The 25807-nt window shown below is 41.7% G+C and overlaps 2 long non-coding RNA genes across 2 annotated transcripts; one reads left to right on the forward strand and one right to left on the reverse strand.

Annotated features, from left to right (window-relative positions):
* The first annotated feature begins 242 nt into the window (after nucleotides 1-242).
* On the forward strand, nucleotides 243-12101 carry LOC122415385 (uncharacterized). The gene is made up of 7 exons (XR_006261913.1): nucleotides 243-1023; nucleotides 1491-1827; nucleotides 2187-2446; nucleotides 3294-3530; nucleotides 3656-3957; nucleotides 9934-11258; nucleotides 11446-12101. It is a non-coding gene; the product is annotated as an uncharacterized lncRNA (long non-coding RNA).
* Nucleotides 12102-12928: 827 nt separating this feature from the next.
* On the reverse strand, nucleotides 12929-22778 carry LOC122419234 (uncharacterized). The gene is made up of 3 exons (XR_006262855.1): nucleotides 22504-22778; nucleotides 16508-16737; nucleotides 12929-15293 (listed from the first exon to the last, which is right to left on the reverse strand). It is a non-coding gene; the product is annotated as an uncharacterized lncRNA (long non-coding RNA).
* Nucleotides 22779-25807: the final 3029 nt, after the last annotated feature.

Raw genomic sequence — 25807 nt, forward strand, 5'->3', positions numbered from 1 at the left:
TCTGTACCGACTGACACTAAGAATCTTTAAGCATAGTACCGAGTGTGAAAATTACCGTTGAGGTCCATTGTCTTCTAATACATTTCTCAATTAGTATCGCAAATGTACCGACTGCCGATCATTTCTGGCAAAGTTACTGTCCGAAGTCGCAGCAGCGCCTCGATAAAAATATTGAAAAGTAAACGGCCAACCGACCAAAGTGCAGTGTATTGTGTATCTATATTCAGGCGATTTTTTCTAAACGACGATCCAACCGTTTTATCGTTGCGTGCATTTCAGAGAACTTTGTTAGAGAATCTGGAAAGTGCATCCAAACAAATAAATAGTTGTCCAACCAAAATCATAATTCCGACGATTTGGTGATTCATCGACAGGAAATTTTCATGGATTACTCGAAAAAAAATGGATCATTCGTATTCACCAAAAATATTGTTCGAACCATTAAATTTTTGTTCAACAAAATCGACTTCGTTCAATTCACGAATTTTTATTTCTCAACTATAAAATGTGTGCCCACGACACAAAAACTCCACAATTTTCACGAAGCTCACGTTCTCACACTAGAATACAAAATATAGTATAAACGAACACCAGGGCGACTGTTACATATTTTTCCTAAGAAGCAAAACTGTTCAAGATTCACATTAGAATTCAGTATTAATATTTTCCTCTGGAATGCAGCAAAAATATTTCGAGTCCTCACCTTCAAACATTTTTACGAAAACATCGAATTTCAGGGGAATTTTTTTCCAACTTTTTAACCAACTACTAAAATATGCCCACACGAGTTCAGAGCACGTCGATTTATGTAATCACCCGAATAGGGACACATCAAATAAACTGAGTTCTCAAGCGACAGGTGTTTTTATCGCATGTGCACAGGTGCATACATTTAAAAGCACGAATTAATACGGAAAAAAGCTGCAAGGCCTTCCGGTTTTATATATTTAACACATTTAATTATATTCGTACAAAAATGGATAATGCAGAGGCTCTGCAGCAGTCAACAAAGGATCATGTGAGGTGAGCACGTGGAATTTCATTCCAAATTTAGTTCTGTTGTTTTTTCAGTGCTTCGTTTATGGAGGGCTATTATAATAGATGCGTATTTGTTTATTATAAACGCTGATGTACCGAATCGGGAAGTGACAAAATTCCGTAAGTTTAAACGACTGAATCCTTGGTGGCAAAAATTGTTTTTTTTATTTCGGGAAGCCCTTTTAAGCCCCGATGTTCTGGTTTTCGTATTCAAATTCACGAAATTTATATTTTTCGAAACCCAGCAATTAATCTTAACGGGAATTGTGAAAAATGGAAATAATTTTGATTTTTAATCTCAGCCCATAAAATTTTCATAGGTTTTAACAGAACTGCCACTTTTCACCACCGTTTTTTTCATTCGTTTTATAAATATTACGAACCGGCGAATGGTCGATCCCTTTCACAAAAAAAACTACAAACATGCTATTCCTGAGTGCTTTTTTTTGTAGATTCGTCATGATGGAAAAACGTTTCATGGAAGTCGAGACCAAAAGCCCCATCGAGAGGATGCTGGCTTCTTTTGAAAACTGCTCTCAACTACGACCAACGATAACCACGTTGCAGAAGATCGAGACCAAGACAGCATTTTTCATTCTGATCGCGATGGCATCGTCACTGAAGCTTCTCGAGAATCAAAAGGAAAAAAATCGAGTCTGAAAAAGAACTTGAAAAAAAAAAAAAAAAAAAAAAAAGCGAGCCAAATGGCCCAGCGATGTGGATGAAAATTTTTTGTTTTTTCACCCTCGAGACCGTATTGACCGTTCGAAAGAAATGAAAATTTCGCAGGTACGCTCTCGAAAACAAAATTACCGAAGCATCGCATTACTTTGGAAAAAAACTGCGACCGTTTTCAATAGACTGTAAAAAAATGTTCATTCAACTGAATTCATTGACTGGATGCAAAGAATTTTTTTGATGGACGGCAAACCAGTTCATTCGACTAATTAATGGAAATTTCTTATCGATGGCTCGACCAAATAAACGGAGTGATTCGAGCTTTTTTTTATTCGGTTGGAAAAATCGGTGTCATCGATTCGCTCACTTTTTGGCTGCTCGAATTTGTTTGGATCTGAATTTTCGAAATGACCAAACGACAATAGCTCCGATGAATAAATTAATGATTTTGCTTAAATGAAATTTTTCAGCCCCCACCTCGGCTGGCTCATCTGCTCCAAGGTTTCGTTGCTTCGGCCAACAACTCGTATCAGAAATATTATCCTGCCAACATCGAACTAAAGGCTTTCATTGAGAGAAATGAAATTCGCATCCATCAAGAAAATGTTCAGCCCACTCTGGAGCCTCGGAAACTGGCCTGAATTTAGCGAAAATTTGAGTGATCCTTTAATTTTGTGCACCAGTGTATAAACGCTCGGATGCGCGTGGGTGAGCTGAAGGGGGTATAAAGGTGAGTGACCCAGCGTCCCTGTTGCTAGGACGACCAGATCCCGTGACGTCACGGGACGAACGCGGGTTTATGGGTGACCCACATTCCAAAAATAGAATCCGACCCGCTCTACCTCCCTTTTTCCTCCTCCAAAGCTGCTCCCCGTCGCCACGTCCGCGACGACGCCGTTGACGCGAGCACTCACTTTTCTCTTTCCATCTCTCTTAGTGCGACTATGCGACCCTCTTTGTTCCTCCTTTCCCTCCTTCCTCGATCCATGCACTTTGTATCTTCGATATTGTAATCGCACAACTTCCATTTTGGGCTCTCTACATTCACTAAATTTAATGCGAGCTTCAATTTTTACTTTATTTTTTCTACTTTCGATCGGGGAAGCTCTTGGCTCTGAGCCTTGACAGATTTTTCAGGACTTTCGACACGTACAATTGCACTTCTCGTAATTTCAACCTATTTCATTGGAATTTGTGAATAAAAACGCGACAAAAATGGCCTGAAAAATCATCACGCTAGTGCCTCTCGTTCCGTTTTCACGAGCAAGATGTGGAGATTGTTATTTGCCAGAGAATCGTTTAATTAGTCATACGAGCGTAATAAACGCATGCGCGATCGTTCGATATTCGCCACATACGAACGACTCGGGTCTATGGGCATTCAGCTGGAAATACGTGCTCGTAATGAGGTCATGTTTGTCTTGAGAAGTTCATAATAATCAAAATTATTAAGAATAATGACAATTTCGGTGTAAATTAATGTTTTACTTGCTCATTTGGAAATGATTAGTCGTAAGGTATTTTATTGCATCGAGGACAATGAATTTTCCGTAAAATCAATGCCGTTTTTTTTGCAGGCTTCTCAAGTTTCATCAATTAATCGCAATCAGCTGTGGAGCCTGTTTGGATTCGGCGATGTCTGGTTTACCGGTGGCTCGGTTTGTCCCTGCAAGATCTTTCGATATCGTTGAAGCAATCGCAGAGGGACACTGCCGAACAAAACCCAATTACAAGAGTCCCGTTTCATCGTTAATGAATCAACGAATTGCCGAGCATTTGGCATGGAGAGAATTTTTGGTTTGGCGAAGTTTTGAGTAATCAGGAGTAAAGGATCTACATTTTGACGACGATAAAATTGAAATTTTATTCACAACCATAATACCATCGTGTCCTGAATCATGTCAATCAATAATCGTTTCGTTACTCATTTTTTTTACAGTGCGAACGTGGAAGGTTCGTTGGGAAAGAATATCCAGTGGAAACTTGAATCACTCTGAGAACGAGAAATGTGTATCAGCCCAAAAGATCGTTGAAGTTTCTCTGAAGCGAGGAGGATCACTGCCGATCGAGGAACAGAATTTTGCCAGGAAGTTCGGAATCCGATGTTGAACGTGCGAGAAATTTTGTCATATTGCAATGAAAATGGAAACTTGATGTAAACGAAGATGATTCGTCGGAGTTTTCGCACTCGTTCCCGACCACAGACAATGCCTCTCCACCAACGTTTTTTTCTCGCCGAAAGTAAGTGCGCTCATTCGCATGCTGAGAGTCGCTCCGGCCCGTAAATCTTTGGATATTCGTGAGGAAAAGCAATGGAAGAGAGAAGCGGCGAGTAAAGAGAACCAGGAAGAGAAAAGAGGGGGAGGGAGGCAGAGAGAAAGGGTTAGAACGGTCAATCTTTCCATTAATCTCGTCACAGAGCAGCAACGGCAGAGGTAGTGGCGTCGATCAATCCTTCCGTCAGAAACCGGCGGCCAGTTCCCAGCAGCATAGCTCTACCAGCAGCGAGAACCCGCGACGGGGTGCTACGACCCCGCGACCCAGTTCGCAGCTCTCGTGACGTCATCTCCAACGTCATTGCCCGAGTGAATCTGGGTCAGGCAGACCCCGAGCTTCATATCCCAGTCCCAGAGAGCGGAGAGTCATCGAGAGAAAGAGAGAAATTCAAACGCGAGTGTGCGTCTGTGTATGTGCACATGCATACGCGTCACAGAACTGTCAGGGGGGTGAGAGGAGCAGTTTATTGAGGAATTCTCGGTTCAAATTCATCCAGCAACCTCGTCATCTCTTCCACCACTTTCACGTTCTGTCCTTCTCCAGAACTGCGAATCGAAGACAATTTTTCGTTGCGTGTACTGCGAAACTCCGTTTTTATTGGCTCATGCGATGTGTGATTGCGCGAACTAATGAGAAAATTTCGAATCCTCGTTACTGGTGTAATAATCATCGACCGAATTTCTTCACAAATCAGCGAAAATATCTCAGTGAAGGGCCAAAATCTCTGTCGTTGTAGTTTCTTAGAATTTCATACACTCCTAAAGAAGTTTCACTCAATATTGTAACTTTTTAAACAGTTACAAGGAAGTGTGATTCCGTGCAGTGCTTCCAGAGAGATTTGGAATCGTTGTGAGATTCTCAGGAAAATCGTAGCGAGATAAATTTAATGAATTCTCGAAAAAGTTCTTTATTGTCGTTTCCCATAAATAATAATTCAATGAACATCTTTACACGAAGCTTGCTAAAAGGGTTTTTCATTATCTGCTGTGATTAGTTCTCCCAGGAAAAACTTGTCATTTTACTTTACAAATTACTGAATTTTCATTTATTTGCACATGCCATTGATGTGTTCAACGAGGTCAAAACCTCAACAGTTGTTTCTCGTTTAACGTTTAACGCCGTTGACTTTACGTCAAATCTTCACACACAATCGATCATCCTAAGATTTTGTTTCGAGTAGGAATTCCACCTCAAGCTATTGATCATAGAAATCGTACGATTTCTCCGATCATGCTCCGAGTATCTCGAAGCACGAGACGTGCCACGAGCATTGCGATTCGTACAATTGTTTGTGGTATCGTTCAAAACTCGATGCAAACTCACGATATGATTGTAAAGGCAGAAGCAGTTTATTCTCATATTCATGTACCCACGAGACGCGAAGTCTCCGTTTCTACAATTTTTACTGGAGTGAGAGAAAAAAAATTGTTGATTTGATCGTGTTGAAAAATTGCATTGATTCATCTGCAATGTTCTTGGTCTAAATAATAGTGCAAACGTGTCGTTGGATGAAAATCCAACGTTTTGGTTTGATATTTTATAATGTGGAAACACCAGCAGCGTTTTGGCGCAAAGCATTGAAAAAAAGTTTCAGAATTCAAGACGAGAGGTACAGCGTTTCTATGCTCAGGTGCTTTCGTAAGTACTTTGTGGTTGATCGAAAGATTTTATGGACTTTTTCTCTCCGTATTGTATGTACAGCTTGAAAAACGACGTGTTTTTTCATCCGTTTGCAGAACTCTGTTTTCCTCCATTGCCCAAGTTTTTCAACTGTTTGTAACTTCGCATTGGTGCTTTAGATACCTTCCAAGGCTGTTCTGCAGACATGGGATACGTAGAAATCTTAGAACCCAAGTTGAATTCTCGGTTATAGATAAACTTTAAGTAGTACAGAATTTCACATGGAGATAAACGAAAACCTAATGCTGAACCTCCACAATCGTTCATTAGAAAAATGGCGTTTGGCCTTCGTTTCCCATTTCAGTCAACTTTCTTCACTGTTTTTTCCACCAATTGAAAAAATACATTTTTTATTATTTGGAAATTTTGAAACCTTTGGGAGCACGTTTCGCGTAATCCTGCCAAATTTTGACAAGAATGTCCGTCCCGATGCAGTGTCCCAGCGGGTCTGGACTGAAGTGTGCTCAATGGGAGCTCTGATAGAATCACCCTCAGTATAGAATTCAAATTTTTATAGTTTTGCTTCGAATTTTATTGTTGAGGAAATTTCGAATTTCGAAACTCTACTCGAGCTATTTTCCTATTGGAAGAAATCGCACGTTCAATATCCAGTCTGGCCTCGCTAGAATTAATCTCCAATCGCACCCTGATGAACGATACTCATCAATTCTTAGAATTTTTGATTGTTTAAAATATATTTACGCGTTGTTTAATTGTCTTAAAAAATTGATTGGAGTTCAATGGAAGATCAGAAATGGCCATGCGTCACGAACATAGCTCTCATTATTCACGAAAACTTGGAAATCCTTTACGAGGCCATAAATCTTAAGATTGACACCGACATAGTAAAATTTTAGCTCCTAATATGCACAAAATTCCAAAGCTCAAGCAAGTCTGAACAAATGTTTCACTTTGATGAAATATCGACTCGGTAGCAACATTCTCTTATTAAATTATCGTCCAATTATCCAATCAAGCATCGACTATGGAGGTTCGTTCTTCCATTTTAACGAAAAAGAATCTTTTATATTTTCTTCTCGTATTCGTGAAAATTACCAGCGAAGAAATGTTCGAAGGAACCTGAGAATAATCCAACGAAATTAATTGTTACGATTTTCCAAAAGCATTTATAAATACTTTTGTTAGAGAGGCCTTTGCGATCATTGGAGTATAAATTATTTTTGTAGGATTGTGCATGGAAATGAAAAAGCTGCAGTTTAGCAAAAATCGATTAGAGAAAATCGTAAAAATTTTTGTGATTCCTCGTCTGCATGGGTCTGAAAACCCCCATAATTTTGCGAGCAGTCAAAATGTGTCTCCATCCCCGTCCACAGTGGTGTCCAGACTCAAAACCAGACCCAAAACTTCATGGTCCAGGGAATCTTTTATTCAAAATTTGTTCCCCTTACCAGAGTCATTGACAAAAGTCCGAGACGATAAATTTTGATCGTCAACTTGGACACGAAAGTCAACGTGGGCCGATGATAACGAATCGTGATGGAGAGCGTAGATCAAAAACAAGAGTTTATCGGATAAAATAAAAATCGCTGTATCGTCAACGCCTCTCAAACGAAGCAACAAGATTTAAGGCAACAACAATCGGTACGCTGCTGTCCGAAGCTAAATTGCGAGTAATTTGTTCAATGAAGAATCCACGAGCATTGCATTGATCTCGAATAGAATGAATTTTATTCTATAGAAGAAAGGAAAAAAGGAGAAAAGAGAGAATCTTTCGGAAAGTCCGTCGTCGCGTGGCACACGAAAGTCGATCGGTTAGCGCAGATCTCATGAATGGCCGCGTAATGTGAATGAAGCTCCAGTGACCCAGTTTCGTCGGGGCGCCCCTTTGACTCTCTTACAACCCTCCCGGACCGTTGGCTCTGTGTGTGTGTGCCCGTGGCTTGTGCCAACCCCTGATTTTCTCGCTCTCTTCGACCCTCTCGATGATTCTTGTTCCATGACGAAACGCAGCGAGAGAGAGAGAGAGAGAGAGTTGGAGGGAGGAGAACGAGGATCGGCAGGAAGAAGAAATGAACGCGGAAGAATCCCGGTGCAGAAGTTGCGTCGAGAACAGATTATCGACTGCATTCTGAACGCAGCACGCTCTACAATCCGATTATTCTTTTGTGCTCGTCTGCGTACTAATAATTCCATCAAAATCGAGCCGATCAATGGGTCAGGGATCCGATGAAAAAGCAGTAATGCGCGCTCTCCCTGTAAGCAACAATAAAGCATCGAAACGACAAGGTTTAAGGAGGGTGGATCACGAAATCAAAATAATCAGAATTTGATAAAATTCGGTGATAACGTTCTTTCGCATCGAGTATACAAATACAATTTTTTTCAAATTTTTTAACCACGCGGCTGTCGAATAATTGAGCGTTAAATCGAAGTTCTTACGCACGAGATGTATAACTGTATAAAACTCTGTGCTTATACGCGTGAACTTAGTGTTCGAATACTCGAGAGCAATGTGGTAGAAAAATCTAAAAAAATGCATATTGCCTTATACATTTTGAAAGAATACATTAACCAAATTTACAAAATTCTTAATATTTTCAACATGGTTTAGCATGGCGACATTGTATCCTCGCGGTCCACCCTCCTTAAAGGGAAAAGTGTGAATCGAAGTGGCCTGAGCAGGAGGGAATCGAAGACGTCGATGTGAGACAGAGAGATAAACGATCTCGTGACGTGGGTGCGTGTTAATCTCCGAATGTGAGCGAATTACGGAAAATCAGGTGGCGGCGACCCACTTTTCGGAATTCACCCTCGACCTATACGCAAACTACGTCCGCTGTACATACGCCTTTGGCAGTCTCCGGCTCCCTCGCGCGCTCGCCCCTCTCATTTATTTCTCCCTGCTCGATCTATCTCGCAGCTTCATCTCTCGATATTTCGGTGCGCCGCGCTTGTGAGGTGGTTTCATCGGGTGCGCGCACCCGCGCACTCATCGGCGTGACGTTTAGCAAGGAAGAGGTCGTGTGTCGGTAGTTCCGCCAGGTGTGGCTGTCTTCGTCACGTTTTATAATGCAAACACAGATCCATGAGCGTTTCGAAATGCACGTACGGGCCGCTCACACCTTCGAAAATACGGCGGAGTGTGCGTGCACAGGGGTTGGACGATGAACGCGCTCTCTTCGGCTCGCCTCTTTCCGCGCTCGCGATCTGCGCGGGGAAGGGCTCTCGGAATGACGTCATGGAACGCCGGGCGTCGAACTCCCGTCGCTGGGTGCATCGACCTGAAAGCCCAGTTGCCTCCTGCTGCCTAGCTAGGCGCCCCGGCCTCGCAGCATCTCTCCATCTCTCTCCCCCCCCCCTTTCTCTCTTGTTCTCCCGAGTTTCACTGTAGCCTGGACTGAGGCGAAAGAGAAGATCTGTGCCGAGGACACTGCGAGAGGGTGACTGAGGGATCCTCTGCAGGTCTTGGTGTCCGTACTCGAGTAAAACGCGCTCGCATCGACGCACACATCCATGCGGCAGTTTCTCTGTGCGCGAGGACACTGATGTGCCTCTCGCTCTCTCTCTCGAATCTGTACGTGCATCCGAGGCTGCGTGTACCCGGTGCTCGTGCTCCTCCCTGTCTTCGTATTAATGTGAGCTTGTGTGTGTGTGAGTGCACCTGTGTGCATCTGGGAAACGGGAAGGGGTTGAGGGTCGAAGCCACAGTGACGTAGAGAGAAAACTGGGTGAATGGGGTAGAGACTCGATGCGAAATAGTCCGCTCGGTATTTTCGAAATCGTTGAATTAAGTCACTGGGGAAGAGTGGTGGCTCGAGCAAGGATGCTTCCCTACACTACGTTACGTCATGTCGCTGTGTATGTGCGTACTCTCTCTCTCTCTCTCTCTCTCTTTTTCTTTCTCCCTGTTATGGCCAATATTTTCACAATCTCATTCGATATTCATACATTTCATATGAGTTTTTTTCACCCCCCCAATCAGGTCATGTTTGATTCGTTTTATCAGCTCGCCGCCTGCGGACCTCGCCAAATGTTTGCATCGCATGATCGATCGTCACATTGCTATTTTACGGAAATTTCATTAACTTGCCCATTCGTCATGTGTGTTTTACAGCTTTTTTCTTATTTTGCCCACAAAAACTGTGCACTATTCAGGATACGAGGCTACACGGAGCGCTATTTTATGCACATTATTGTTGGCGCGTTCGAAGGAACTTTCAATCGTTTTTCTACATTTTTTAACACATTGTTAACCGGAAAAACTCGTTACTTCGACGCTGACCCTGCACAACGTTTCAGCTCTAGTCACTCGCATGAGACAAGAACGCGAGGATCGAGTAGAAGCGGAGCCACGACACTTGACACCAAATGTAGGGCGCTTTCGTGAATTCTTCGAGAAATCGTCATGATGAGACGATCCGATGATCCGAACGTTTTCTTGTGCTTTTAAGCCCCCTTTTAATGCCAAATCCTGCAAATTGACACGGTCAGTGAACGAATGCTCAGTTTTTACTGTAGTTTGGGAAAAAAGTTGGAAAATATTTGGCAATGAAAAATAATTGTCCCAAACCGAACTAAATTTGGTTAGAAATCTTAACATTCGTTTTGCACTATTTCTCTGACTTTATTGGGACTGAAGAAAAATTTAGGATATTGCATGTTTGAGCGGCGACCGCCTTCAATAATTATGCTGAAAATGACCGATTGAAAGACGTTCGAATACTCGCATATAACCGAATCGAATGAATGGAGAACGAAGAATGATTTCGCCACTGTAATTCGAATTCGTTTTTCCTTTTCTATAAACATGATATTTTTATTTGGTGAGGAAAAATTGAAGAGCGTTTCGTTACTATTTTTCGTTAGAATTTCATCGAATTTACGAATTCTCTGGCATCCGTTGTGTCGGGACTTTCTCAGTTAGAAAAAACCTCGATTTTTAGCGATTTAACGTGGAGCCTAAATGAAGGGGCGAACGGGAACGAATTAATCGAGCGTAAATTCTCTGTCCCAGATTAGACATTCGCAAATAAATTTTCAACGACCTTAAGGCTTCGGAGATGCTCGTACGTGTGTACGGTTTGTTCAAGAGAATGAGCGCGGGTAATACGGGCACGACGCGTGAATATAGACGAAGGCTTAAGGTCGGATTATCGAGAAATTTCGGATTCTACTTTACCAGACGATCTCGAGGCAAGAGGAGCAGCTCAGAAGAATGGAGAATTGGCGGAATAAAGTAAGAGACAGAGGCCGAGAGTTAATTTGTAGTAGTTGGAGGACGTGACGAGATTGCCATCCGATAAAGAGACAAAGAAAGAGAAAATCGGAGAGAAGGACAGAAAAAGAGGTAGGAAGAGGGCGAACGAGGGGATGCTCACATACAGTTATGTTTTATACTCAACATTGGATAAAGAAAGCGTCTCACTGTCATCTAAAAATACATTATCGATTATACAACCCACCTGGATGAAAATAACGCAATACTACGAATGTTTTGAGGCTCTGTATACATAAATAGCGAATTCCAACGATTATATAATTTGAGAGCTATCCGAAGCTTTCCGGAAGTACAAAGTTTTCGTCCGAGTCAAGCATCGTCCTGGGACGACGAAACGGACTGTAAGGTACGCTAGAATGCTTCAAGTTTTCATCAAAAACTCATGGCACGTGGAGAGTCGATAGTAAGATTTGTAATTGACTATAAATTTATGACTCTTTGGGAAAATGAAAGTGAATTATGAAAAGAGGATTTGTCATTTTTCTGTCATTGCGAATAAATAATTTGGTGGTTGCTTTCTCGCTTTGGAATAGGAACGAGTGCACGAATGTACGGCAGCAGCTTTTTTCATTGGGCGATATCGGACACGATTGGCATAACTTTCGTTGGAAAAGAATTTTTCTGTGCCAAGAGCGAGAGAAAGAAAACGGACGCCGAAGCAGAGAAGGGAAAGGGGAATATGAAGCTGGTTCGAGGTAAATCGAGGAAACAGCAGCAGCATAAGCCCTGAACGAGCCACGTGGTGTGGCGCGCGCGGGACAATCAATGTCGTGACGTCATGCGACAACGAGCCAATAGCACACGAGCTCCATTCAACCCGCCAACCTCAGCCTTCTCTATCGCCAGTGGAAACCCACCGAGTTCCGTCAGACTTTGCCTGACTGCAGTTCGTCCTCGACCACTGAAACGCGCGGTCGAGGAAACCAAGGCCCGCGAGTCTCCTCCTCTTCACTCAACCTTTTCCTCTTCGTTGCTGTTTTGAAAATAATTTCAAAACTCGTCACCAAAAGAATCGATAACCGAGGAAAAGAGAGTTTTTAGAACCTGGCAAAAGTCATTTTTTTCTACCAGCATTGCGAGGCTTTCAATCAACAAAATCAGAAATCGAAAGAAAAAAGATTGAAAATATTATCAAGAACATTTTCCCCGAGACGTTACTCTCGCAAATAAAACTTGATACTTTCGACAACCCTCTCAAGTTTCGTCGAGCATTCCCTCTGACAAACTCTCCCAAAAATCCTGTTCCCGAGTCATCGTCGTGGTGAGTGAAAACGAAAAAAGATAAAAGTTAGGCTTTCAGTGCGATCGAAAACGCGGAGTGCCGAGTCGAGGGGTAAGTAAAAATTGAACAAAATGCAAAGAAACTCAAAATAGTGCATTTCGAATTGGATAGAATTCGTGTCTGAATTTTCTGAGCCTTGAATGACCTTCGCTCCTCTTGGGGTAAGTACTTCGACGAAACAGTGTGACGACCCACGCAGAAAAGCTTGCGTTAGTCACGAAAGCACGTGGGTTACTTTCTACCAGACCAAACACACGCCCACACACATTCGAGCATATCCGGCATCCGTTGGAACGAAAGGGAACGCTTTTCTCTTTCGAACGTTTTCCTTCCCCGATCTCCAAATCTTCTGACTTCGCCGATTCAGTTTTCCTCATTTTTTGTTGTTGTGAAGACACTCACCATTTCGTTACTCCTCACAAAAACAAAAGAACGTCAAAGCTCGTCACTTTCTTGCTGATCACCATTCGGTGAGCCCTTCGAGTCCAAGAATTCCGTTGATCTTTCGAGTCACGTAACAATGGGGGAATCTGCATCGGGGGGAAAAAAAATAATGACGATATATATTCATTGCCATTATTTTTTGCAATCAAATTGGAATTAAGTGACGTGAGGCCAGTCATGGGAAACGAAAAATACAATTTTCGTCGATACCACTTTTGATAAGAAAAATTCTTTACAATAATTTTATTACGATGAAAAAAAGTAAGTTTGACATTAATTTTTCGTTATGGTACAAAATTGTCTTTTGTTCTCGTCGATTACACTGATTTTGGAAAATCGATTCCAATTCAATTGGTGCCCAAATAATTTTGAAGTATTCTTCCGGTCTCCCAAACTTTTACATTTTTTTTCTTTCTTCCTCTCTCTCCTGCTTCGTTCCTTCTGGTACATTGCCCAACCTTCACCAATCGCCAGTTCCAGCAAGACCACCCCCGCCGCGGTGCACAATTCAAAATTCATAACTCAATAAGTTACAAGTGGCAAGAATCAGGGTTAACGACATGAAATTTCAAGCGTTCCGAGTTCCGCTTTAATGGCTGTAAAGTCATTGAACATTTTCTCGTCTACTTATCGTCACCTCATCCAGAGATATTCGAATCCCAAAATTGCCAAAGTCACGAAATTAATTTCTCGAGAAAAAACAAAATTGTGTTTGGAAGTAAACCACTCAATTGGCGACTCCAATCGATAGGATTGGAGTCGCCTTGCAGGAGTGAAAAACCTTTGAAAGGCATCTTCGAGCTCTCCTCATTCGTACGAAGAACAGGCCGACTAATGGTTGAGAGCCACCGATTCGTTGGTTCATTCTCTCAATAAAAGTTTTAATAAAAACTAATAATTCGGTTGACGAGTAGCCCCGATTCACGAACGCTCGTTCAGTTTGAATTCCATTGAAAAGTACAATTTCCTTGAGTTTTATTTCAATGCGTGAACAAATTATAAAAACAACTTTGAAAAAAGTGAAAGAAAATACAATTTCATCGAGTTTATCGAATTAACGCGCTTGGCCCAATAATAATAAGCTCACAAACTGAGGGTGATCGTCGGAAGTTAATGAATCCGGTGCAGTATTAGAATCGAAAATCTTCGTGCTATTGAATGAGGAACGCTTCGGCTTTCGAATGTTTTTCGTGCGTACGTAATTTCCGTTAATCCAACGACATTGAGGAAATCTTTTTTTTTATATTCGACGAGGCTTCGGAGCTCGACTCGACCAAAAGTCCAGAGCGTCTGGACTCCAGGGTAGCCAATTTTCCACGGCAACCATTTAGCCTCGTTAATTGGGTCAAAATACGGTTCAAACCATTACCGGCCTCTAACCGTTCGGTTAGTAAACCTCTCCTTTTTCCACTGCCTCCCTCTCCAGACCCTCGCAAAAACCGAATAACCCCTTCTCGCTGTCTTGCACCCCTCTAGAATGCACGTCATTTTGGGGGAGGTAGTGACGTCAGGAGAATGCGGCGACCCGATTGGCCAGTCGCTCTCTGACGTCACTCGCTGTACGGTCTGCTCTCTTGCTTTTTCATCCTTTTGCACTGTCTCTCTCTCTCTCTTTCTTCTCTCCTTTTTTCTCTCTTTCCGTTATACTCCCTGAAGTGGTTCGTGCGTGCTCCTGGGTTATCCCTTATAACTACTAAATCCACAAAATACGTGCGAAAAGCTAAAACTACCCCTGAAGTTGTCCCTCTTCCAACTTCTCTGCAAGAGGCACGAGTGCAATAAGGTTCAAAGTCCCAGTTTTCCAAGGCTGCTTCCGCTAGGGGTGATCTTCGCAGTGTTTGCGTACATTTGCCACCCGTTCACATATTCATGTACTTGCACGAGGCTTTCCAACACTGCCACAAGCATCTATTATTCCAGTGTCTTGAAAGCATCGATGAATTTAGTGAGAAATTCGTCAGCCTTCGATTTGACCTCCGTAGGACGACGCTGAAGTTTGCAACGTTGGAGACCAACGAACATTTGTAACACATTATTTTTTTGTCTCACGAAATCATTGGTGTGGATTGAAAAATTGCAAATTCGGTAGGAAACAAAATTGGAGAATTACTGGAACTGTTGGAGCGAGTTTTTTAAAATCATTTCGATCGTTGCAAACTTCGACGTCATTTCCATAGGCAGGTATAATTTTGAGTAAACATTTTCCACTCCCCCAACTGTCAGTGTATCATGAAAAAAAACACACGCACACACACTTTTTAAAACTTCATAAATCCGTGAATAATTATCGTCCGAATTCATCGCGACGAAGTCCGAACATTTGTCCTGTGAGCTTGAGACAATACGACGATTCGAAGAGGCCCAAGCTGGGCCCTTTTTGTCTTCCACTTCGTTAATTTTTGTCCACACTTTTGAGAAATCGAGGACTCGCCTCACAAGCATTCATTAAACAAATCTTTATCGTATCTCACTGAATTTTTTCGTTAAAATACTTGGCCTGTTGTTTTCCGAGTGCTTTGAAACGATCTTGTAAGACTCGTCGAGAACGAGTTCCCATTGAAAGTCTCGTATGAAGCCAGCGCGAGGATACTCGGCGTGTCCATTCAATGTTTCATTCACAGGAATATTCAACGCTCTCCCTCTTCGTATAACAGCCTGAGAATAACATGAAATAATAATAGATCTTTAATTGAAATAATAACAAAAAGTTTTCCACCGACGATAAAAATGGAAAAAACGTAAATTACTCTCACGGTGGATTTTCTGTTTCGTTCGTTGGTCGATTATAAGCTCGATAGTAATTTACGAAAATGAGAAAGATCGAGCGGTGACGATGTCGAAAGGACGAGCGAAGGGGACGGAAGGGGTGAGAATAGATGCGAGGAATTTTCTCGTCTCGTATCTCTCAGGGGAAAATAAATAATGTAGATAAATATAGAGCGCATGTGAGGCGACGGAGGCGACAGCAACGGCGTGTTCCATAAATGAAGCCCCATTGAGCAGGCCCCCGATGGGGGATCCAGTAACATGACCCGGTGACCTGCATTCGCGTCATTCACAATCCTGACTACCCTCTCTCATTCTCTCTTCGGAATTTCTAACTCTTGCTTCATCTCTGGTCACTAGGCCGTCGACGACGAGAAAAGCAGCCTCGGAGAGAGAGAGAGAGAGAGAGAGAGCGGTGTGCGTGTGTGTGCGTTTATTTCTCCCTCTGCCAATCCCTTCGGAAAAATGTTGGGGATCGAGGAAGTTCGATGGCGGTTTACCGAGTGGCGCGTTTCATTGATAAACTTTGACGATAACGCGACGAAAATTCTACACTCGCGCGTACGGAATAAAATTTCACTGGAATTCTATCAACCAACGAGCCGCGTTCGCCGGACCTTCGACCGAATGCGAATCGCTTCGACGTCTCGTTACCTCCAGCCGCGGAGGCTTTCGACCCTGTCAAAAACAACGAAACGACCTGCTTCAACGGAAGTCGCCTACCGGCGGAAGCCTTTTACTTTTCTCGCAAAACCGAACTCCGACGAAAGCGAGTTGCGATTTGCCGATGTTAAAAGACCGCTCGCATGTGTGGGAATCTCGATGGAAATTTTTCCGAGTGTACGAGTATGACCTCTAAATTGTCGTTCCTCAAGCCAAACTCGGAAGAAATACAAACGAGTGCAATCGAGAAATGTTTTTTTTCTCTATCGGTGCCCGACCGTTGATTTCGTTGCATAGAGAAGGAAAATAGTGTTCAACGTCGCGGAGGCGAATGAATTCACGGGCCCGAGAGCCTTCTGTGTGGGTGAGGGCGATACGGTCTCGCCAAGAGAAGGAAGCGAGGAGCAGGCCTCGTTCTATAGTTTATCGTCATTACGTACCAGATGCAGGGGGTTCTTATGGTGTGCCGTTGCCCAGCAACGAACCTGGGTCAATGGGGTATCCGTTCATATTGCGTGGAAGTGGGTCAACCTTCGAGATTTGCTTCGCGTGCCCCTCTCGAGGTCGTCTTTGTGTTTATTCAACAGCTTCGCTGCGACAGCAGGTGCTCGTCGTGGAAACGTTCGCCTGGCTGCGTCGACCTTTCGCTCGACGCTTTTCCCTTGGCCCGCTGAAATTTTTAATGAAATTTAATCGAGAGTGAAACGCGACGTGATTCATTTTCATTAAGGGTGAATGATACAAAAGTCGAAATAATTAGAAATTAATCAAATTTGGTGATAATGTTCTTCAACATCAAGTGCGAAAACACGAATTTTTTCAAAATTTTCTTCTGTTTAGTTATCGAGTAATTACGCATTAAAGCAGATTTCTTATGCCTGGAATGTATACCTATATATATGGAAACGCTATGCTTATACACGTGAACTTTAGTGATCAATTACTCGATAACTGTACAGAAGAAAAATCTTAAAAAATTTGTATTGTCAAATTTGGCACTAAAGAATATGTTCACCAAATTTTATAAAATTCTGATCATTTTGAATTTTTTTATGTTTTTAGCATGGTTTAGCATGGCAACATTGTATCGCCTGTGCAATATATCCTTAAGGATTCGCATACGCATCGGACGTGCGTACGGGAGTTGCGAATCGCGATTCGTAGAAACAGGGGAAGCGGATTCCTTCGAACTCGCAACCGTCGCAACTTTAGTCCCACTCAAGCTCAGTGGTGAAGCACATTTTTATTCGTCGTTGGGACCCTTAAATATTTTCGGCCACAAAATACAGCAGCAAACGCGATTATTCATCACTTTTTTTCTTGGGAACGGATTTCATAGAATAAGGAGAGGGAAGAAGGAAAATAAATTGCATCGAACGGTTTGTTTTCTCGATGGAAACTTGTGATCGAAATAGAGGCAACTACCGACGATTTTCTTAATCGGTAGTGCCTACTTTTTATGGATAAAAAATAGCTCCCACCACTCACGCGTCTGGCTCGTGAAATTGCTTGCGATTCCAGAGAATTCAATATTTGAATTCTCTGGAATATTTACGGAGGAGGGCGAGCTAGGAGGGTCGACGTAATTTCCAGAAACTCTGACAGCCCGACGCGAGCTTATTTTATTCATAAACCTCGCAAGCCGCGCACGGCGGAGGACCCTATTCTTGACTGTCTTTCTTTTTTATTGTACCCGGTGAAAGACAACGAGTGCTGCGAACAAGAGTTTTACTTTTATGCACAGCCTGCTTTACCGATTGGCGAGTAATAGTCAACTTCTAGTCAAAACATCAGCAGCTGGTTCTTGTGGTTAACAGTCAAAAGGTATGGCAGAGAGAAACTTGCAGTTGGAGTACCACTTTGGTGGACACTGGTGGGTATTGAGGGAGCCACAATGTCGGGGTACGTTTTATCGACCGTTCGCTTCCTCTTCAACATTCCCTTCGGTGCTTCTCCCTTCTTTTGCCGCCAGTTTTTTATAGCGAGAAATAGTTGCTGGGAAAAGAACTTGTGGGTGGAAATGATGAGGAAAATCGTGGCCTCGACTTGGACGATTTTCGTGGACGACTTTTAATGGGAAAGCCAACTGTGGAAATTCCACACTTTTCCAAAAATATATTTTCGAGCAAACAGAGAAATAACGGAATGAAGTAAACGTCGTTATTCTACGCCAATGATTTTGAAATGGCTTCACCGTGAGGGTGGTTTGGGATTAATCCACTTTACTGTTGGAAGATTTTTTAGAAGGCTTCTTATGCAACTCTATATTACATGCCGGCTCAGTGCCTTTCTGACTCTTTCGAGGTACGCTCTCGGTGTTTTTTCCCAATGAGCTAAACGCTTTTTATGTTTCGAGCTATGATATTCGATACAGGCTCGTCTGCGGAGGTTCCGATCGTCTATGATGTTTTCTCGTTTTCCTATGAGTTCACCATCGATCCATCATTTCCCTCCCAACTCTAGGCAACTTAGCACACTCATTGAGACAAAATTAACATTCGCTTGATCCAGGAAACGTAGCTCTGGAAGCAACGATCACCGAATCTCGTTTTTCCTTCGTCCTCGCATGGTGGAGTCAAGCTAAAAAGTACCCTCCGAATGTCCTGCAATGAGAAATCTGTCGCTGCGGCGTGCTGCCCCAGCACTGTATCGCGTAACAAACTTTATTTTTTCCCCTGCATTGGCGTCGCAAGCGTTTCTTTCTCGTATTAATTGTAGTTTTTAACATAAATCGTAATTCATTGGGATTAATGAACAAGCATTGTGAGATCGAAGGTGAGTACACATTCCACTGGATTCAATGGAACCAATGAAAAAAATATTTTCGTTAAACACAATTGTAGGACGAAGAAATTTAAGGCAGCTCGACGCATGAGCAACTCTCCAGTTTTTTTCAAATACCTCCGTCGAATTTTTCTTATTTTATTAATATTCGATTCGCGCGAACTTCGAATTTCCTATGAATCGATGGGATGGAGGATTTTCACCTGCACTGGGGAAAAAACCTTTTGAAATGGAAGATACTGCAACGACGGAGAGGACGAACGACCAGAGGAAATGCAGACTATAAAAAAGGGCAAGCCGTCTTATGTTTCTGTCTTATTTCATTGTACACTTGCGATATGAAATATGACATAAACTTAAGGTGGTTACCTATATGATCATCGTGCCTCGAAGATCGTCGACATCTGCCTGCGCTACGTGGATGACAACAGCGAAATCAACAAAGCACAGTCGAATAAATCTTTCAATACTTTTTTGTTCTCGCAGATAGTTCGCGGGTGCGAACTGTTTCAAAGACCAAGGAAATCCATTTGTTGGATTTTGATCCGTTGAGCCATGATCGTTTTTCATCAAAATATTGATATTAAAATGAATTTTTTCATTTTTCAAGAATCGTTCTATGGACGAGAATTCTCGGAGCCATCCGTCGGCATCCGTTTCACGTCGAATAATTATAATTTTGAATTCGTCATGTTTTTTTCAGAAGAAAAAGGTAACGAAAGTCAGAAAAATCGACATTAGCGGTTCCGAGAAGCTGCGAGTTGTTTGAAAAAAAGAAAAGTTTTTTTAGATTTCGATGGAACGTTTGAGAAATCTAATTTCTTCAGATTCTACATTTTTATGGAATGCGAATTTTTAAAACTCGCCTTTTACCTTCCTCAAGCAATAATAACCAACGAGACATCCTGGTAATTTCAGTAGTGAGAAAGAACATCGAGTCTGGCGAGAGCTGGACTGAGCATGGGTGGAAGATGACGATGATAATGATGATGACGATGACGATGAGAAAGAAGAATAATAAAAGAAAGGAGAGAAGCCGGTGCGGGGTGCTAAGCCGAAACCTAAAAAATGCCGGGAGAGAGCTTACTCGGCTACTGTTACCTTCTCGCGCGCAAAGGGCCTCGGGGGTGCGACTTTTTTCCTCTCTGCACCGGCTACTCGCATTCCACCCTTATTAGATTCGATCCGAGCCCACACTTTTCTTGTTCAATGTACACTCGGCCATTCGAGTTTTTCCATTTAATATTCGCCACCGAAATTTGTGCAAATCATTACGTCGTTTCGTGTGGAGTTGCATTTGGAGCGTCGAGCGAGCAACCTTAAGGGAAAAATCGGTTTCGGCGAATTTCGCAAGCGTAACTTCGCTTCTGATGGAGTTATTAGAATGTAAATTATCAAATGAGTCTTCCAAGACTTTTCCAATGTCAAACGGTCGAATGATGCTTGTCAAATCAGAATCTTTATATTCCCCCAAATTCGGCGTTCCCAATGACTGTCTACGAACATCGAACCGAATAAATTTTAATGGTTCGCATGAATTCTGACAATTAAGGTTAAAATTTAATTTAATATTCACTACCAGAATCGACGTTTGTACGGCGGATACACGGAGCGTGCGTGTCCCTCTACAGGCGGCCGCGAGGGGGTGTCTTTTACACCCCGCAACGTCTAGAGTCTCGGATCTGCCTCAACGCACCCGTTTCGAGTCACGAAAAGGATCGACTAACGCGTTCGATGACCTCAAGTTTCGTTGCTCCTCGTAGAAATTGGATACCGCCAAAATCTCACGCTCTGCGTTCGCCAACCGGAGCAACCGATGCAAAGACAATTCGCAGATTTTACATAATCAATTGAATAATCCTTGATCAATTGTCCTTGTCGCTCACAGGATTTTGGAGATGTTGAAGAACGCGAAATTTAGCTCAACTTCTCCAATATTATTCTCACCAAAGTCATTTATTTACAGAACACCAGAACATTTCGACTTTCATTGTTTTTTCAACTTGTTTTGTTTCTATCGAACCCTCGAAGCGTCTTTCATTTCCGAAAGTAAAAAAAAAAAATAGGCAACTTCTCTTCAGAACTGAAAATTGATGCCAAAAATTTGTTGTCAATTTGACTCAAAAAAATGATCGATTTGATACTGTTTTTTTTTTTTTCAATTCGAAGGAGCATATCGCATCATTTAATCGAACGCGAAAAATTTTCAAATGAAAAGTACACTCGCGGCTAAAATATTTTCATGTGCTGTGCGATGCTAGTTTCTTTACTGTTCGGCTTTCCATTTCACGAAGTTTATATCCGATATGAAATTCCACCTTCAGAGCTGTTATTTCTAAGCAGTAAAGAGACTTTTGCATCGTCAATTCTGGTGGGAATAATACCGGTAAAAAGGGTTTTTTTGATGGGCTTGTGTCGGTAGCCCGCGCTCTTTTACTCGCCATACGTTTCTGTCAAAATTGGGGAAAAAGTGTAGCTAGTTGTTACTGGGTCGTTTGCTACATTCTTTATCTATTTACCGATTGATCAGGCGGACTTCTTTGTTATGTATAGCTCCGAGCTTCACGTTTTTTTAAGGATTCATCGATTCAGCTACATCGTTAAACACGTAGACTAGTGGTCGAAGTTTTTTATGTCGAAGTCCGAGTTATGCAAACTGAGAGATGTATTTTTTGTTGTTTTCAAAGGAAGGAAAAAAACACTCTTTGCGACCTAAATGGAAAATTCCATTAAGAGCACCAATGCTTCAACGACTCGACTATACTTTCGAGCATATTCGATTAGGCTGCAGTTTCGAATGCTGTGGACTTTTGTCCTGAATATAATGTTTCAGCGTTTTTAAACAAACTTTAATGTTCTTTAGCTGTCAAAAAGTTTTCCAAACATTGTTTTTTTTCTGATGTGAAATTTTTTAGTTTCGGACGTACGGCTCGATGATGTTTCCACTGTAAGAAGACAAGTCGATCGTTTTCGACCAGAGTTCTCGTTTTTATAGCGATTTCGTCGACGAAAACGTTGCCAAAAATGTTTCTTAATTTTTTCAACAATAAACTATAAACACGCGCGATCAAACGAAGCGATTTCAACTCTTAGCTCATTTTGTCTCAATTTCAAGGCAAAATGGTCAAACAGCCAACAATTACAGAGCCCATGGAGAAAGGTTTCCATCGTGTTACTCGAATTTACCGTGAGCGATTAGGCAGAAAGTCTTTTCGGTGGTTTCGCGTCAGACGTAATTTATGATCGAAACGAGATTATCCGGAAACTTATCATTTTACTGTAAATTGATCGAATGAATAAATTATATTTGAAATTCCGGATTTTATATGGTGCAGGAGTGATTATTTGTCCCAGATATTTGACCTCGCCCCTCTACCAAAATCAGTATGTCAAACGGATTGCAAAATAATCGACTTCGTTCTCGATAATTTCGAATTAAATTTGCTTAAAAAAATCTTCATCTGGAATCCAGAAAGTATCGAGAGCGAATTCTTGTTTTGAGCACTTTTGCGGGAAAACTCATCATTAAAGACATCGAATACCAGCACCAACGAACCAATGGATTTCCCACAGATTTTTCGAGCAAGAGATACAAATCTTTATCAAGATATTCTGCTCGTACGATTTGAATGTTTTCGCAAAATCTGCCTACCTGAATTGAAGAATTTCAATGATGCGGTAGAACCAAGCTCGAAATTCCTGAGAATTCATGTTCGTGAGACAAATGGTGCCTTGAAGAAATGAGCCTAAAATATTTGTGTGCACGAGAACGTAAAAATTGAAATGATCGTATCGAGTATAAAAAAACGAGTGGACTCGATTGAACTTTTCACTGAAATTAAACAAGTTTTGACAATAACGTTTAGCCGATTGTCAAGGAGTTGGGTATTTCTTGAGCACGTTATATCCTAAGTGCAATACGTGTGTTGTCCATAATGCAGCATAATTATTTTGCCCTTATTTCGCTGGGGTATAAAGCTGAGCTGTATACGTTATAAGGGGATTGGTCGTAACGCATCATAGTCCGGGACGCTATTGGTCAACGGATTAAATGACCACGTGTCTGTGAGGTATATAACAGGGGGTGTAAGAACATAGCAAAGGCAGTTGTGCTGGAAACAGTGGATCCTAAAAGTGCTGCGAAACATTCGTTTTATTCGAGCCAGTAGAATTGTCTTGTGTTATACGTGGTGTAAGGTACGCATGATGGGAATCGACGGAATCGAGTATAATAAACGATGAAATATGCAAATAAAAAGGCAACAACGTTTCCACCGAATGAATGAATTTGGAATATTTTCATAGTGATTTCGGTTTCACCTCCGAAACATTGGTTAATTCGATGCCAATGAATGATCGATGGAATCTTTGTCGACCGAAACTTCGTGGTACGTGAGTTACAGTTTTCATTTTTACACTCATCCACCCTCAGTACAAAGAGCAAGAACACTTTTCCCCGATGCTAAATTCGAATCATTTCGTCGCAAATTATTCTTCACTGACATTTTTCTCTTCTTGTCAGTATAAATTGTAACAAAAAGTTTAGTCGAATAATATCATTGAAAAATTCGTTCACCACCAACGACGTGTCGACTTCCTGATAAAAACTTCAAATTTTCACTCGATTTTGAGTTACTCCTGATCGCATTCGTTTCATTTTGTAATCAATTTTTTCAATTTTTAATGATGCTTGGCATCAGAGTCCAAAGTCAATTCATTTTGGTACCATCAACTTAAAACTTACTCGACCTCAGCATACAAACAGTAACGAGAAACAATTTTGCACTCCAATTAAAGTTCTCTTCAATTGCAGTACAACCAGAAACATGATACTAATACCAAGAAGGTAAAATCTGAACTGAGGGTCTTCAAAAATTAGATCGAAACTGAAACTCCGTCGTGCGTAACTTTTTAGTTAGCCTCATTCGGTATTTCTTCAAAAAAATAGTTTTCGAATAATCTACAAGTTGATTATTTCGTGAAAAACTGTAAAAAACGAAAATTTCTTTCATTTTCGTAGTATGCAGCGTCCAAAGAAACGAATGTATCCGCGCGCTTTTACTCTCGATTATACAAACGGTGCATTCAATATTCCAGTAAACTATTATCATTGTTATTGTTATTTTCGTAACCCGGTTGTTCGTTTGAGCTAGTTTTATCATTATAGATCGTACGGCGAGTTCACGTAAAGTATCCGTGAGAATAAAAATGATCGAAGGCCCTCATACGACGGCTAGAAACAAGCCTCTCATGTGTGCGAATGTGAGCTCGTGTGTGTGCGTGCGTGCGTGCGTGTGTGTGTACCTGTGTGAGAAAAAGCAATAGGTAAGAAGCAAGAACGAAACGATAGTGATAGGCTGTACAAAGACCGTACGTCCGGTCATCGTTGAAACGTTAAATGTTATATATAGGACGGTCGAAACAATCATGTGTAACCCCCGCCCCGCCCCCCTTGGTTGGGTTTCGTTGAGATCGAAGTCGTTGAATTTTCCATAAGAAGCGAACTGTCCCATCGTCCTATAGCACCTCCAGATGTCTCGTTTCCACCAACAGCTTTATATTCCTTTCGGCCTTTTACATATCTCATTCGTATATGACGCTTTAGCTCTACTTGTCTGTCTTTTTTTATTTACGACCTTACTAGAGAAAAAAATTTTCACCTTTTCACCTTTGCCCCACAACACTGAACTCTCGTCTCACGCACCTTGTATTGTTTCTTGGACCAACGAATAAAAATTGAAGAAAATGACTTTTTTGGTCTCAGGAATGTTTTCTAAGATTCAATGAACTCGTGATCGAGATTGCCTCGACGGAGCTGATGATTCAATCAACACTTTTTTTTTCGATTATTCGTAGACGCAGACTATTCGTAGATGCAGAAATTCTTGGAATGATTTCTCTCGATTCATTAATTCAAGATTCTCGTTCGAGACGAAATTGGGTCTCCGACTAGAGTTTATACCGAGAATGTATGCCAACCGAGGACTTGACAAGAAACATTGAAAAATGTTATCGCTACTTGCCCACACTCGGTTTAAATATTGTTAGTCCAGCTTTTTCCAAAGTGTTATGATCGAAAATTCAATTTTTAACTTAAAATAATGCAAGTTTAGTAATTATACAAAATACCAATGACAATTTGAAATGAAGAAATACTAAAAATGATTACTTTTCATCGAGTTCTCACTAGATTTTACTACAAGGTTTAACTTCTGCGACTTCTGTATCACGAACGAACTCAAGGGCATCGGGATTCACAAACTTAGGCTCCAGCCTACGCGATAGCGCAACGTCGATTCTCTACATGAAGAAAATAAAAGAAATTCGGTAGAAGATTTCAACGAACCAGTTTACGATTTCCACCTCATGACCAAAGACAGTGGCTGAGAGTGGGATTTGGACCTCAGTGCAGCTGCTGGCCACTGCACAAGATTAGACATGAGACTCTTGTGCGTGTGACAGCGGCTATGATGGGGCTTCCATTATGCAGCTTCCATCAATCCCCACATACAAATCTATAGATATAGAACCAGGCCAATATGTACGGCTACATGTGCACATGTCCGAACGTTGGATTCAGTGAGGTAAGACGATACACATCGTGCGACTTTGAAGCCAAAAACAAACGAGGAGAGAAAGAGAGGCCGAAGAACCGAAGAGACAGGAACCGGAAACCAATCGAGCGTTATAGTATACTGGTGAGTCAGAGTTGCTGCGAAGACCCACTGGGACCGAGCTCTATCTCCCTCTGAATTGAAAGCATATCTGTTACGGAATGAAAATTCAAAATATTTTTCATTGTCTCTTTGTAAAAATGCGCAATAAATGGACAAGTTCAATTTAGCAGATATTTGCTGTCAAGAAAATTGTATTGATTATTCCAACCTTGCTTAAATGACTTCGATAATTTAACAATATCGGATACTCAAGTTTGAATTTGGAAAGGTCGAAGTTTC

The sequence above is a fragment of the Venturia canescens genome, chromosome 1 (genome assembly GCF_019457755.1).
Source record: "Venturia canescens isolate UGA chromosome 1, ASM1945775v1, whole genome shotgun sequence".
Classification (NCBI taxonomy): Eukaryota; Metazoa; Arthropoda; class Insecta; order Hymenoptera; family Ichneumonidae; genus Venturia; species Venturia canescens.